This window comes from Micropterus dolomieu, linkage group LG22 (genome assembly GCF_021292245.1).
Source record: "Micropterus dolomieu isolate WLL.071019.BEF.003 ecotype Adirondacks linkage group LG22, ASM2129224v1, whole genome shotgun sequence".
In the NCBI taxonomy this organism is placed as follows: Eukaryota; Metazoa; Chordata; class Actinopteri; order Centrarchiformes; family Centrarchidae; genus Micropterus; species Micropterus dolomieu.
The window spans coordinates 34,599,728-34,615,235 of record NC_060171.1 but is presented as its reverse complement, the minus strand read 5'-3'; positions in this window follow the sequence as shown (position 1 = coordinate 34,615,235).

Sequence of the window (15,508 nt, the reverse complement as noted above, 5' to 3'; positions counted from 1 at the left end):
GTGCCAATTGGGCATCGTTTAAATGCCACGGCCTACCTGAGCATTGTTTCTGACCATGTCCATCCCTTTATGGCCACCATGTACCCATCCTCTGATGGCTACTTCCAGCAGGATAATGCACCATGTCACAAAGCTCGAATCATTTCAAATTGGTTTCTTGAACATGACAATGAGTTCACTGTACTAAAATGGCCCCCACAGTCACCAGATCTCAACCCAATAGAGCATCTTTGGGATGCGGTGGAACGGGAGCTTCGTGCCCTGGATGTGCATCCCACAAATCTCCATCAACTGCAAGATGCTATCCTATCAATATGGGCCAACATTTCTAAAGAATGCTTTCAGCACCTTGTTGAATCAATGCCACGTAGAATTAAGGCAGTTCTGAAGGCGAAAGAGAAATGAATTATAAGCACCAACAGAGCCTCAGAGTCAGGAGGCCTGACAGATCTAATCACGAAAGACCAAACGCATAGAACAAGCAGCTCATGTCAAAACACCTTGCACAATGCAACATAGCAACACAGCGGGATGAATTAGAATTAGAATAACAAGACTACTAATAACTATGTAGTAGTTTAGTAGGTATAGATAACAATTCCAAAGTAATATTGCTATCATGGAACGTGTGTGAATGAAAAGAGATCCTTTTAGAAGGAAAAGGGGGAGCAGAAAAATAGCTCACATACCAACATCTAAAAGGAAATAGTTAATGCATCCAATAAGGACAATCAGATAAAAAGAAACCATTTCACAACGTTAACCATGTGTTTTAATTTTAAAAGTCTAACCAGATGTTGCATATTTATTATTTTTAACTTGACCACGGAGTCCTACACGCTAAACCAGTACCCAGTGCACTCAAAAGTGACGCCGAGGTGTCTTGCCCAAGAACCATGTGTGTTTACTTGAGAGTGAGAACATGTTACTGCAACACAGCTACATGGCTTCATGTTGAAGAAGTCCAAAGTAACAAAGTTGGCAATTCACTGGTGAGTGCAGAGGCAAATAGAGTAAAAATGGGCTTCAACAAGCACATCATTTGATATGGACATAGGCTCCTGATTGTACATCCAATGATATGACAGTGAACAGGTCATCTGGCTGTTCGGATCTGTGTATACAGTGCAGTACAGACCAATGTCAACAGATGGAAATTCAGCAGTACATCTGTTTCTAAAATCTGAAAGTCACTGCCTTTGGTCATGTGACCCTCATCTTGCCCGCCTTAGTAGTAGAGACAGTCCCAAAACAATGCTGCTGTATGAGTTCTACTTATTTTTCCTTTACAGAGGAAGGGCTCATCTGTAGCTTTTTGACGAGCAGATTGAGGTAGAAGGAGGGAGGCAGTGGTACGTGACTTTTAAACGTCTACCTGGATTTCATTAACACCAATATATTCATACAGTGTGTCCACATTCTTAAGAAGGAAGTAAAACCTCTTCCTTCTAACTCAGACAAGCCCAGGAAAAGCAGTAAAAGCAGTAAAATTAGCTTGTATAGTTTGACCTAGGACCAGCAATGCTTGTTAACAATTTAGCAAGCCCCACCTAGCTAATTTGCGTTTTGAGATGTGATCACAGTGCAATAAAGATAACAAGAAAATATTTTAATACCAGGTGTAAATGCAGAGACACATAGGTCAGATTACATATCCAGATACAGATCACATGGTTGTCTCACATCTCCACGCTGGTGAAGAAAGCTCAGAAACGACTGTATTTCTTGAGGAAGCTTAAGAAGGCAGAGGAGCAGTAGAAAGCATCCTGACTGGAAACATCACAAACTGGCATGGGATGTGCACGGCCAAAGTCCTATTAGGCAAGTCATGTCACTCGGCCACCGTCTTGGTAACGCCTCCGGGCAGCTATTTCGGACTAATAAGACCAGGCACCTATCTAAATGAATGGGGAGAGAGCCAGAACTGCACTTTTACTGGTCACCGGGACATAAAAACTACATGAATAGCATCAGCATTAAAACCTGATAAAAGTCGCTGGAAAATTTGGACAACTTTACCCCAAACTAGGGGTAAAGACCGATTATACTTCTACTACGCATGCGTCACCCCTTCCGCGCATGCGCAGTAGAAATAACACAGGCCCTTATGTCAAGGGAACCACATGATTGGCTGGAATATGATTCCCGCTTTGGCTGTTAAAAGCAGACGGTTGGCTTTCTAGCAGGAGGGGCATGATAACCGCCATCTTTACCGTTACAGGCTTTCGTCATAGAGTTGTACTGCGAATGTGATTGAGTGGCATGTCTCCTCTAAATTGTCTCTGGCACGGCCCAGGACCGGAGGGCTCTGCAGCGGGTGATTCAAACTGCTCAGAAGATCATTGGTACCCATCTCCTGAGCATCAGTGATATCGGTGAGGTGAGGTGTCTGCAGAGCCCAAAGGATCCTAAAGGACAGTACCCACCCAGCCACAGCCTGTTCACCCTGCTGCCTTCTGGGAAGAGAAATAGAAGTTGAACTGCAGAGCAGCTTTTCCCCCCAAGCTATCAGAGTCTTAAACTCTAATTCATCCTCAGCACTGCTCCAGTGATGATAGTTTATTTCTGTTTACCATTTTTACAATTGCGTCTGTATATTGTCTGCTACGTAGCAGAAGGGAGTTACAAACTCACTATACAATTTCACTATATAACTTGTGACAAATAAATGTACCTACCCACCTACCTTAATACCAAGTGTAACGTTATATAGTATGGTCTTTGTAGTTTCTATTCAGAGTTTATCAAAAGTGCGGCTTATCAGGTTTTCTGTACCCAGGACTGTGTAAACAGAATAAGTTAAACTCCCCATCCTCCTGTCGCCTGCCTTCCTGTTAAGCCATTCAGCTGCTTTCTGCGTGTTAGTAAAGCAGATATTCTCCTCCACTCAGCCCACATTGGCCCCTGTTGGTCCTACGCTGACTCCTTATGATGGATATCCATTCAGTGCTCTCCACATTGCTGCAACCGCACTGGACAACTGACTCAACACCATGCTGGGCCTTATGGAGAGCAAAGATCACCCAACATATAAAGCCCTTTAACAGACCAGGACTGCAGTGAGGAAAATTGAATCAGGCAAAAATGGAATAAAATAATATAAGATGTGCTAGCCTTAATACTGCATACCGTCTGCCGCCTCAGATCTTCACACAGGGGGCTTTCAGGTCCTGACTGCTGAATCCTGCCCCCCAAATCCCCATTCCCCCTGCATAGTTACTTACAGGCCATGCCTCACACAGAGGTTAATCCTCAGTCCACTGTTTCATATTTTAATTATACTGGAAAGGGGTTCTAGCAGAATTTGAGGGTGGATTTACTCTTTAAAAGTTTCTGTTGCATCGGAATGTAATGGTACATAAATCACATAGGAGAAAACAATTTAATCTCCTGGGAAAAGCCACAGATATTTCAGTGTAGCATTTTGTAAGGTACAGAAGTACAGAAGTCACTGTCACACTGTATATTGTACTTTGTAAAACAAGGAGAGAAATTTCACATACTTTCTTGCAGAAGCTGTTCATGATTTGAGGATACATTACAGGCAGTTCTGTGTAAATATGGCTACATACAAAATAAAATTATCTCAACTCAAAGGTCCACTTACTAGCTTTCAGAGCTTTCCGTCAAATTTCAAAATTTTGTCTTGTGACCTTATAATATAAGAATGGAACCTCAGTGACTTCACGTGGGCGTATAAATCTCTGGTTTCTGATCTTTCTCCAATTGTCCAATGACCTTCTTTTTGATGAACTTTGACCTCTTCCCAGATGTTGCTGTGAATTGTTTTGGTCTGGTGTTCACAGTCAGCCAAGGTCTGTTGCTGGTGTTCATTCAGTCTGTTTTCCAGGGACCTTGCTGTTTCACTGATGTAGTGTTCCCCACACACGCGATGTCATGAAGATGTCATCAGGACTGTGGTTGGTACCTAATGCTGTTGTCACTGTTTTCCAGTGTTTTGTGTTGTTTTTGCTTTTACACAAAAGTGCAGAGAAACAAAATGAAATATCAGCGCTGTCAGTCAAACTAATTGTGATTTTCCCATAATCGACTGAATTAAATAATTCTAGCTCTAAAAGTATGAGAAACATATTTTGTATCCATCAGTAAAAGATGGATAACATTCAATTGCCATTTCCACGTGGGAATGCTTGAATATATTACACAAGAAAAACTGATGTGCACTTTAATGTCAATATATACTTCACTTTTCAGTGTATTTGGTGAGAGGTTGTTCCTTTGGCTTTGTTACCTGCTCAGAGACGCTTGGGTTGGAAAGTAGAAAAGGGAAATGTGTCAGTTTAGATAAGAAAAGATTAGACAAGTAGCAGCTCTGAAGACCGCAGAGTCAGCCTCTGATTTTATTTTACCTCTATATTTTCACAGCTTTTCATAGGTGCAAGCTATCATGTCCAAATCTATGAAAGGTTACACATCAATCCACAAGGTCAGACTCTGCTTGATTCATGTTGTGTATCTCCTGGTACTGATGTGCTCCACAGGCCGGTCAGCTGAGCTGTGCAGGATAAAGCCTCATGACAAACATCCCCTAAAAAGGTCAGATAGTGATTACTTTCTGTGCTACACTCACACTGCAGCCTACAGCATCTCTTTGTGAATGCCCTGTCATTCCATCAAGGATGCATTCAGCCTCATAATAGGTCGGCACTTCACAGTATGACTGCAGGTGAAAGAATGTACGGGTTGAGGAGGGGGTCCTGAATTGGATTAGATTTTTTAGCTCCTCAGTGAGTCAGCTGCTCCCTTTCATATTCAACTCCACAGTTAATGTCAGTCTGTTAAAAAAAACCATGCTAACAGGCTTTTTGTTGTAGGAGTAATGTCTGCCATCTGTGGAAGACAAGTGGAGACAGTGTCTTTAGTTGCTTCATTTGGTATCATATCTAAAGCTTGCAATGATGGGCTACAGGATGGAGGTGCTCTTTGCCCAATGCATCTTTCTGCCATGTTATTTAAGGTTCTGTGTTCAGCACAGCCCCTGATGAGCGGATGCTGACGACAATTTGTTTGCATGTGAACGATGTCTGAAATGAATTTTTTTCTCTGCCTGTCACTGTGGTAGGCAAGTATTGTTTTTTTCTGCTGCAGCAATGTTATCGGCCACTTTTGAAATGTAAGCACTAAATGAAGGAATAGCATTCAGCTCATTCGGGCATAATTTAATGTTAATAATGTTGTCACTCACTGTTCCGCATATTTACACAAAAACATTACATGCACATACAAACAATCATGCATGTAATGCAAGTAACGTTACTTAACTTACAGTTAAATGATGTAAATAGCATAGTAATTTTAACCCAAACCGTGATCTTTTCCTAAACCTAACCAAATTGCAACGTTTCATGATGTTTCACAACATTAACAAGTACTTTTATTTTGAAAGTCTAACTGGATGTTGCATATTTATTGTTGCTAACTTGGCCGCAGAGCAGATGCTAAAGGGGTACCCAGGGTGTTAAAAAGCAACGCCAAGCATCCATATGTGACGAGTTGGGAGTGAGAATTGTTGTTTTGCCATGCTAGTTTGTTATACTAGTAGGGCCTAATGGTGGCATTGTCTGCCTTTGGGTCAGTTTTTCATCTATTGGTATGGATATTCCTGGTCCCCAGGACACCAGGTGATGTGACCAAAATGTCCACAATGTCTGAATTTTTATAGTCAGTTTGTCATGATATTTGCTCTGCAGAGGATGGGATCTTTTTAGCTAGCTGGATTTATGCTCATACTGTACCATTTATCTACTCTTTCTCATTGTACTGTAAGTCCTAAATCAAGTCACTCTCTTCTCTCACTCTCACCTCCCACATCTAGCATGTCTTTCTGCCTATCTGCCCCCACACTTTTAATGAAAGTGAGAGGTTATCTGTGCTATATTAATGAGAGAGAGGTTATCTCCACTACAAAGTGGAACAACTCATTTACATCACGCTCCCCTGGCCAGGTAGATGAGGGAGTTAATTAAGTTGATGTCAGAGGAGCAAAGATTGCATTTGCTGCATGTCGTCAGATAAACTCGGATCGACCTGGGGGGTTAACAATATGATTTTAAAGTCTTGAAGAATCTACTAATGAAAGAACTTTAATTAAGTCGTACTTACAGGGTGCCTCATAAAGACAAGTGTACTCTTGGTTGAATCAGTTCACATTGTTGAGAACAGCACTTGAGTTCCATTAATGTGTTGGTAGGGTTCTGTGTAGTCATGTTTAAATACCCAGCAACTGTTTCCCACCTCCCTACAATGACTCATTTCCTGCCCAATTTGTAATAACTCAATTACATTGTGCCAGTTTACATGAGAAATGGTTAAAAAAAAAAAAAGACAATTTAAACATTCCATACATTTCACCTCATTAAGGACAAGACAAAAATTAAAAACACATCTTAAAGGCCAGAATATTTAAAACATTCAAAAATGATCTAACATTATAAACAAAATGTGAAGAAGTAACAGTTCTGGCGTCATGTCAAAGACATCTAGGTATTTTGTTGCAGAGATATCTACTGAAGTTAGCATGCTAACAAGTTAGCCCTTGCCTGTCCGATTTTGCAATACCACTTGTGCCTCAAGAGGGGATAGTGAGTCACTGTAGCGTTCAGTCTGCCCTCAGTTCAACATGAGAGGACAAAGAAGTAGAGCTACCCTGAGGGCCTGTAGGGTGAAATTTGAGGGTGGATTTACTCTAGAAATGTGCAGAAAGTTATACAATTTTAAAAATGCGCGCCAGTAGAATTACAGCAATGATAATTATAATGTACTGTATGTGTACCTGTTGAACACCAACGCCCCCGGTATCGGAAGCAGCATGCATTTTTCGCGCAAAATGCAAATGGGAAATGTGGATGATCAAATTATTTTATCACCCTATTCATGCTACACACCTCTGTGAAGCGCGCAGCGTGTTAAAGCTGGATCGCCCAGTCTCTTTACGTCTACAGCTGCTTTTTATCTGGGTCAAACAGACATAATGTGCAAATAAACATCACTTTATGTCCATGGTAACAGCAAAGGTTACGTCTTTGTGACGTTTCTTTTAATTGAATAATCACAATTGTGGCCAAATATTTGTTTGCAATTTATAGCATAACTTCCCTGACATTTACGTGATTATAGGCAATAACAGAAACCTGAAAATGACCTGACTTCAGAAGAGTTATATTTGACAGTTTATAAAACCAAAAATCGTCCCCCTTTATTATTTCGTTATAATAACATTATATTTTTTGATGACATACTGACCACCAAACCAAAAATGTCCCCAGTTTTCATTTGAGAAATCTGGTCACCTTAGTCTAATAACAATGTATCCTCATGTCCAACCTCTCAAACCTAAGCTAATCTCCCCCTGAGTTCAGCTGCATAGCTCACATCACTCAAATCACCAACATTACAGACTAACTAGCTGGATAAAAGTAACAACAAACAAGCCAGTATACATATACAATCACAACCGCTGACTTACTTTTGCAGTTCTCGCAGTATTTAGTCCAAAAATAGCTCCTTTGTTGACAGAAATAATCGCGGCCGCCATTTTGGATATTGCACAATACCTGGGGAGAAGTCTTGCTTTTTCACACTCTGTTTTTATTGCGGTTTAGTAGGCGAGGTACATAGACATCCAGTGTATCAAATGTATGGTCTGCTCAAGCCGGATTGATTGATGCTATTGATGCTAGCTATTGTTAGCATGCTGATGTTAGCATTTAGCTCAAAGCACCACTGTGCCTCACAGAGCTGCTAGCATAGATGTAGACTCTTGTTTTCCTGTCTATTGTGAGTCCCCTGACTTTGTAGATGTGCATTACTATATTCCTGAAAAACACCTTTAAATGTACGTGTATTTATGTTAAGTATTTAAATCTATGTCTGTAGTCCTTTTCCAGTTTTCTCTGATTTGTTTCATCGTGGCACGCTGAAAAAAACACCCATTTGTGTTGAGAAGGTGATGGAGATGAGAGACAAAGAGCAGGTACTTCCCACTGTCCCCAGGATAGGATTAGCATGATGTTCCCGTGCTGTTCAACACAACCAAACACTGACCTGATCCAATTCAAACAAAGTAATTGCCTTAGAGATACACTGTATGTTATTAGTAATTGTAGTGGAACCGATCGGCTCAACAACAATGCATAATCATAGTGTAAAAATCTAATAATATTGCATAACACACATTGCAATATATTCCTATAATGCAAACTCAAACACAAAGATGAAATGAAGGTATGTATAATTTGACTAAAGTAAGTAGTATTTATGCAATCTGACACAAATTCATTACAAACTCTGCACTCTCTTATAAACTATGCAACAAACCTTGTTTTTTTGTTGCATATATATACATATTGAGATTTGCTGCATTGTAACATTTCTACCCAGATTAATAGTTGAATTAAATTTTAACAATGAAACGTAGTGTGAAATTAGAGTACAATTAGTCAAACTAGTACTGCTGATAAGGTATTATATTACTTTTCACATGAGCAATAGTGAATGTTTCATTTTATCTTGAGCTACAAGCCTGAGTCTGCCAAGTTGCTGACTAGCTGGGCACAGTCCAGACAAACACTAACATGCTGTGCAGTGAGCTCTGCTGCACCTTGAAATTCAGCTCAAATGTGCAAAAAAGTGAAGATCAAACAGAAACATGACATTCAGCTCATTCACATTCATCCAATAAGCTTTTGGGACACATGCCTGTGCAGAGTCATACTGTCGTCCTTCTTGGCTCGCTCGCAGAATCTCCACAGTGTTCAACAAGAAGCCAGACCAGACTGAAGTGCAAAACAAAAGCTTTTGAATCTATGTCTGCTCCTGGGAAAACTGGAATGAATTTGCTTCATTTTTCAACATGTTTGTGTTTAAAAAAGTGGTGCACCAGTTAAGACATACGTTTAGCATCAAACTTCATTATACCCTCTGTGTACAAAGTGTAAATTCTGACCTCATGGCCATGTGGTCACAATGAAGAATCATTCTCAGACTAGCCCCGCGGTAATATTCACCCTTGGATGTGACTAGCATGCCCACGATTGGAACTCATGGCTGTCTATCAAATCGCAGTCACGAAAAGTTTGAGGACTCCCTGATTGGCCATCTGAACTCTTTATGCACACTTTCTGTACATCTGCTACTCTGCAGACTTTGCACAACGGGACAACCCACAATGCATTCTTTTGTGATGTCAAAACGACATTGCCAGTGGAACTCTAGATGTATTCAAATAAAACAAGAAGATATGGAAGGAGTTGGCGTGATTTTTCATTGTACTTTTCTTGTATGAGTTATGATGGCACAATGCTGACTTTCACATATGTTTGGTCTGGTTGGCCTGATTAATCATGTCTGGAAAATGATCCTCACTGTACTGTCCACTGAGTGGTTTCTGTCCAGGTAACAGGATGTCACGAAGTACTGCCCAAACAGTGTTTGGAAACCTCCTGAACACAGTCACTTACCCTAATCAGAATTAACAGTACAGATGAGAGCTTATAGGGATGTAGACAGACTGGATTTTCTCCCCATTCATTTCAGTGATGAAGGGCTGACAGGTATTTGCTTCCATATTGCAAACCTATGTGTGGAGTTTTCGAGGTTCTCCAAAAGTTTGAGAGTGATGGGTGGGATTGACCTCTTGTTCATGAAGTATGAACCAATCCCTGTCCATTAAATCAGTCCATACAGTGACTGATTTATTTATTTAAAGGTACACGCAGCAGAAAATGGGGGAGGGATGGTGATTGGCTGCAGTGCGTGACACAATGACAGAAGGTCATGACTAATGTGTATGATAAAACACTGTTTGACTTCCAGTTTGACAGCACCATCAAGGTGGACATGGGAAGTGGACCCACTGACTGGCCCATTTGCTACTAGGTCAAATTTAAATTCACAGATAATAAAGCCTCATACAGATTATGCCAATAGGTTAACTGTTCATAATTGGTAAAGAGATGCGTAACATATCTGTTATCAAAGTAAAGATAAAGATGAATACAGCTTCATCAGCGCTGATCCCCCTTCCACAGATAACACTGATGCCTCTCTAATTGAAACTCTCTCTACCTTTGTCATTTAATAATCCTACAGTTCTTTTGCTGGCATGGAACTGTAAAGGGCCACATCATGGCATGCCTCTGGCATGCTAATGAGAGCTAGTAGACAGAGCATAATCAGACACGAACACTATGATCCTGTTTGTCCTAAGCTTGTTGTAGTTTTAGTCTTTTCCATTTTCCATCAGCAGTAACACCTCCCACCACACACGGCCTGCAGGGCTGTACTGTGAAGTGGGAAGAGTGTGTGTGTGAGTTCCTGGATGGTACTCGCTCAGGTGCTATCAGAGGACTAGGTATATATATATATTTCTCAGTCTTCTTCTCTGCAAAACTTCTGTTCTGCAAATAGATATCTGGGTAAAACAATTTTCTTCCTTCATTGGGAAATTAAAGTTTCTGAGGATACCTTTTGATTGTTATTTGGCTCTATCTCAGTTGTTATTTTTATTCACTGTAATTCTTGCTGTATTCCAGTTCTTTCAGTTTGTTATTTATCAAACCTGTGTCTGTGGCTGTAATAATGCACCTATTGATTTCAAGGCTAGGTATAAGCAGAAGAGATGTGTGTGAGGGGGTGTGTGTGTGTGTGTGTGTGTGCGTGTGTGTGTGATCAGCTCGGGGTTCAGATCAACAAATGTTCATTACTCTTGCCCCTTCCCCTCAGCAAGCACGCCAACACACAAACTAGATAGCAAGCATTCATCACAGCATGCCTTCAGGGTCGAAAAGAACCACTCCATCTCTGGTGTGTGTGTGTGTGTGTGTGTGTTTGTGAGTATAGGCTACTGTGTGTGTATGGATCCCTGAAACTGACCAAAGGTATTTATAAGTTGTCAGACAAGTCAAAAATATATTCCATACATCAATAAATAATACAGATAGAATATTAATATTAACTGTAAAAAGAGAGATAAAGTTCTATACTTTCACCTAAATTCAGTCAGAAAAAAGAAAAGCTTTGAGCTGATCAAACAAATAAAATCTTATAATCATTATTTATCTATTCCCTATTTCTCACAAGCAACCTTTCCCACTTTCCTAAGCCAGCTACTGTAAATCTGTTGGTGTTAGCTTGTCAGCTAAAATGCTTTAGCTGCTGTTACACAAGTTTTTAATTTACGCATCACCCATTTTTCCACTCAACATTACTCATTTTGATTATGTCCATGTACTCATGCATGATCAGGGATTGGGCCAGCATCTGTGTGTGTGTGTGTGTGTGTACCATCAGTGAATAAATACAGTGACAGTGTTAGGTTACCTGAAAACTCCTGTAGCTAATGCTGTCTCTCCAGCCAGCTACTTATCTGAAGCTAACTTTCATCATAAAACTGCACTAATCAGACTTTGTACTTTGCATAAACCCATGTAACGTAAGCTAAAGCATTTTAGCAAAGATTAAATGAAATTAAACTAGTGTAAGATTAACAAATAGTAATATTAATAAACAAACAATATAATTTTAGTTTCAATTATCAATTGATTGGGGGAATAAATGAAAAAAAAAACACATTTTGCCTTTAACCAAGTGATTGGTTTGCACTCCATTATAATTATTTAAATAACAATAGTCTATTATACATTGATGTATTTAGTTATATTCTCAACCCCCATGCATATGTATGTGTATGCAATGTATATTTGTGTAAGTATAGTGTGTGATGGTGATATGTCCTTCACCTATAGCTGTCCCCAGTAAACTGTCAACTCAAGTGTAGCTACTTGTTTCACTGCAGGAAAAAGATGCTCTTGTTCCTCCTCTGTCTTCACACCTCCAGGACTCATTTACAGGACATAAACAACTGTGTCACACATCTCCCATCAGCCACAAATAGTCACATGGAGCTCCAGTGGAGAAATAGCTGTCCACAAATGATGTATGTGGTAACACAGAACAGAGATATCTGAAGAGGAATGCTTTGGAGTACATGTAAATCCATTTTAGTAAAATACAAGGGCTGTAAGTAAAAGTGAAAAACTGATAAGTTAGATGTGTTTATAAATGTAGCTGACTGTGACACAGTAATGTGTTTTCTTTAATCTAAAAGGATGTCTCAGCATAAGAAGAATACAGTCCTATTCTGGTAGCTATTTGGCAACCTGGGTTATTTAAATGTGTTTGTCCATTATGACTATTGGGCAGAATAACACTTTACTCAACACCCCTGTTGTATGGACCAAAATGAATGATTCTGCATGACTTTGCTCAAGAATCTTGGTGGCTACTATAGCTGGCGAGCTAACTGCCAGGTGAGCACTAACACAATAGCTCGTAGAGATTCCCTCTACAATTCTGTTAAGTCACCCCTGGTGTTTTGTACATAATTTTTACATACACATAATTTTTTTTTCTTCAATAACCCCCCCCCACACACACACACACATGCTTAACAAAGGAAACATTTGTGTTGTTACATTTTTGTTTCTATGACCTTTAAAGTACCAGAAAATAATGCACAACCTGACTTTAATCATGAATCACCTAATTTTAGAAAACATTTGGGTACATAGGTAGAGCGGGATGCCTGTTAATTGGAAGGTCGGCGGTTCAATCCCCGGCTCCTCCAGGCTGCATGTCAAAGGATCCTTGGGCAAGATACTGAACCCTGAATTGCCTCTGGTGGCTGTTCTACCAGTGTGTGAATGTTAGTTTCTGTTTGAGCGCTTAGGTATAAATGTGACTCCCCCCTTCAAGCTGCTCTTTCCCACTCTCTCACAGCAATGACCACCAGCGCCGCTGTCCATTCTGTCACAGCCCCGACAAGCCATGGCGTTCCATGTCATGGACGCACCCCTTTTCCTCCTGTTCTTTTCCCTTGCAACCTGTGTGGCACCCTTTCTCATCCAGCCACGTCATTGCCACTCCTTTACCCAAACCTTACGCCCCAACAACCTGCCCACCTTTCCAAGGCTCAGTTCCACTGCGCCTCCACCTCCCATCCATTGAACCAATCACCAACTTTCCTCCCTACTTGGACACCGAAATCTTGCCATCTGCATCATCCCATAAGTCTGATCATTTCTTTCCCACTTGGTTAGGGTAGTTCCGTCCCTCCACAATCGCTCACTGCTCAACAACGCTCATAAATGGAGCCGAGATCTTTCCTTTCTTCTCGGAACGGCATCTCTGTTCCTTTTCACAACAACCACTTAACCCAACCTGAAGACATCGACCAATACAGCGAGGCTCACCCTCCACTGGAATCGGCGGCCACTATGGTGACAGAAGGTTCACCTCAGAGTGGTCGCTGGAACCGTCCTCCCTCTAACCCTCCCCCACCCTCTACGAACCATACCCAACAATAATCACTTATATTCTTTAGGGGGATCTCGTGGTACACAACTCAATTCTTGATTGCACCAAAACCCTCTTATCGCACTATTCAGGACTGTGCAGTTCATAACCTCCCACACTTCGTTCAGCCTGACCCCTACATCCATTCCCCCTCAAACCCCTTCATCCCTTCCCTCTCAACTCCTCCATCCTTCCTAAACCTTCTCTCTAACCAAATAAACTGTCATAACTTAATTAGCGTGGTCTTAGCAAAGTCATACTTAATGATGTGTGATATTCATGTTTTTCATATTTATTTGAATGGCCAGGATAACTTATATCTAATAGTTTTTAACAATAATTTACAACAATTTGACAGCTTTTTAAACCTCAGTACCCAGCACACTCGAACACCACATGTGAAAAGCAGCCATAGCAGCTACACAGTCAACAACAGGAACTAATGCTTGAGAAGTGAAGGAGGTGAACAGGGAAAGAGAGCGCCTGGACGAGAGAGAGGACCAGTTCATCATAGTTTCTAATAATGCAGGCAGTGAGAATCCAGACGTTTCATAGAAGAGACAGTGTCTGTCTATCATTGTTTGTGTGAGGCTGTAGTTCACTTAAAATTTTAGTAGCAACTAGCAGTAATTGATTGGAATATAAAAGTTAATGGTACTCTGAACCATTGCAACTGCACAGCATGTGGCTTTAATCTCAATAATTATGCTATTTATCCTAGTATGACTACTGTATATTCACTGGGAAACTGATTTCAGTATGAAAATGCATGTACATTTGTTGTCAGGCTTTGCCGTGTTTTCAGGCAGGAACAGGTTTTTAGTATTTATTAAAGCAAACAAAACACTACTGCAGTGTCCAAAATTCAAAGGTAGTCCACAAACAAGGGTAATCCAAAATGAGCAACAAAAATACTAAGTCCATGGAACAGAAAGCAAAGTCCAAAAAAATACAGCAGGTAATACTAACCAAAAACCAACAGGGATTTGGAATAGACAGGTAACAGGCAGACACACAGCGAGAAGACATTCAATGAACCAGCAAGAGCCGAACAGAAGCAACAAACATTTAAACACAGGCTAACGAGGAGGGCGGGAGCACAAAATGGTGATACAAATTATGACGGCAGACAGACACAGGCAAGCAGGGTGATGAACAGACAAAAACACAGACCGATACCAAGCAGGCCAAAGCTAACTGAACTACTAACAAACCCAAAGACAAAACCCAACAGAAACATGGACACAGATATACAGGGCACAACAGACCATAACAAGATAAGACAAATGTACAGAACAGGGAACACACTAAAACAATCACAAACACAAGCAGACAGATCAAAACCAGATAAAACATGGAAACAGCCTGAAACCAGAATCACAGAACAAACTGACATAAAACAACCAAACAGGGAAAGGTAAATAACTAAGACCGGGCAGACAGGTTACAGAACACAAGACAAGAATCAAACTACAGTGGTACCCAAAACACAGAGCAGACAACGCAAGCAAACTAAACAAAACAGAGCAGACATCCACAGTAACACTTAGCAAAACTAATACAACTAAGACATTAAACCAACAGAAATGATCTTAAACCACAGAACACACCAAGCAGATAAAATAACAGAAGAACAGAACAGGTCAAAACCAAGTAACACAGAACAGGCAAAGAAATAACCTAAACACTACACCATAACAGAAAAACCCAAGAAGACAGACAGTAACAGATCAGGATGGTGGCATTTGTGAGGTGCATATGTGCAAGTATAGTAAGTAAAAGCATAAATACAACAAGGAGGCTAATATAGTAAAATTAATTAAAATAAATAATAATAACAATTGAATATAAACCTTGTCACCGGGAAGTGACCAAATGACAAAATTTCACACAAATTAAAATTCATCTGATTGGAACTGCAGTGGATTGAAAATGATACTTGGGTGAGTTTTGATGTTCCACCTGGTTAACAGGGTTCATTCTTCCTTGTGTTGTATGTAGGTGGAGTTATGGCAGGAGGAAGGAATCAAAGTGAAGAAAGTTAGGAGGCATATTAGCTGTTTGGAATGAACTGTAACCAATGAAAGGAGTTGGATGTAGAGGAGGGAGGATGGGGTAGCTGTTGCCATGACAA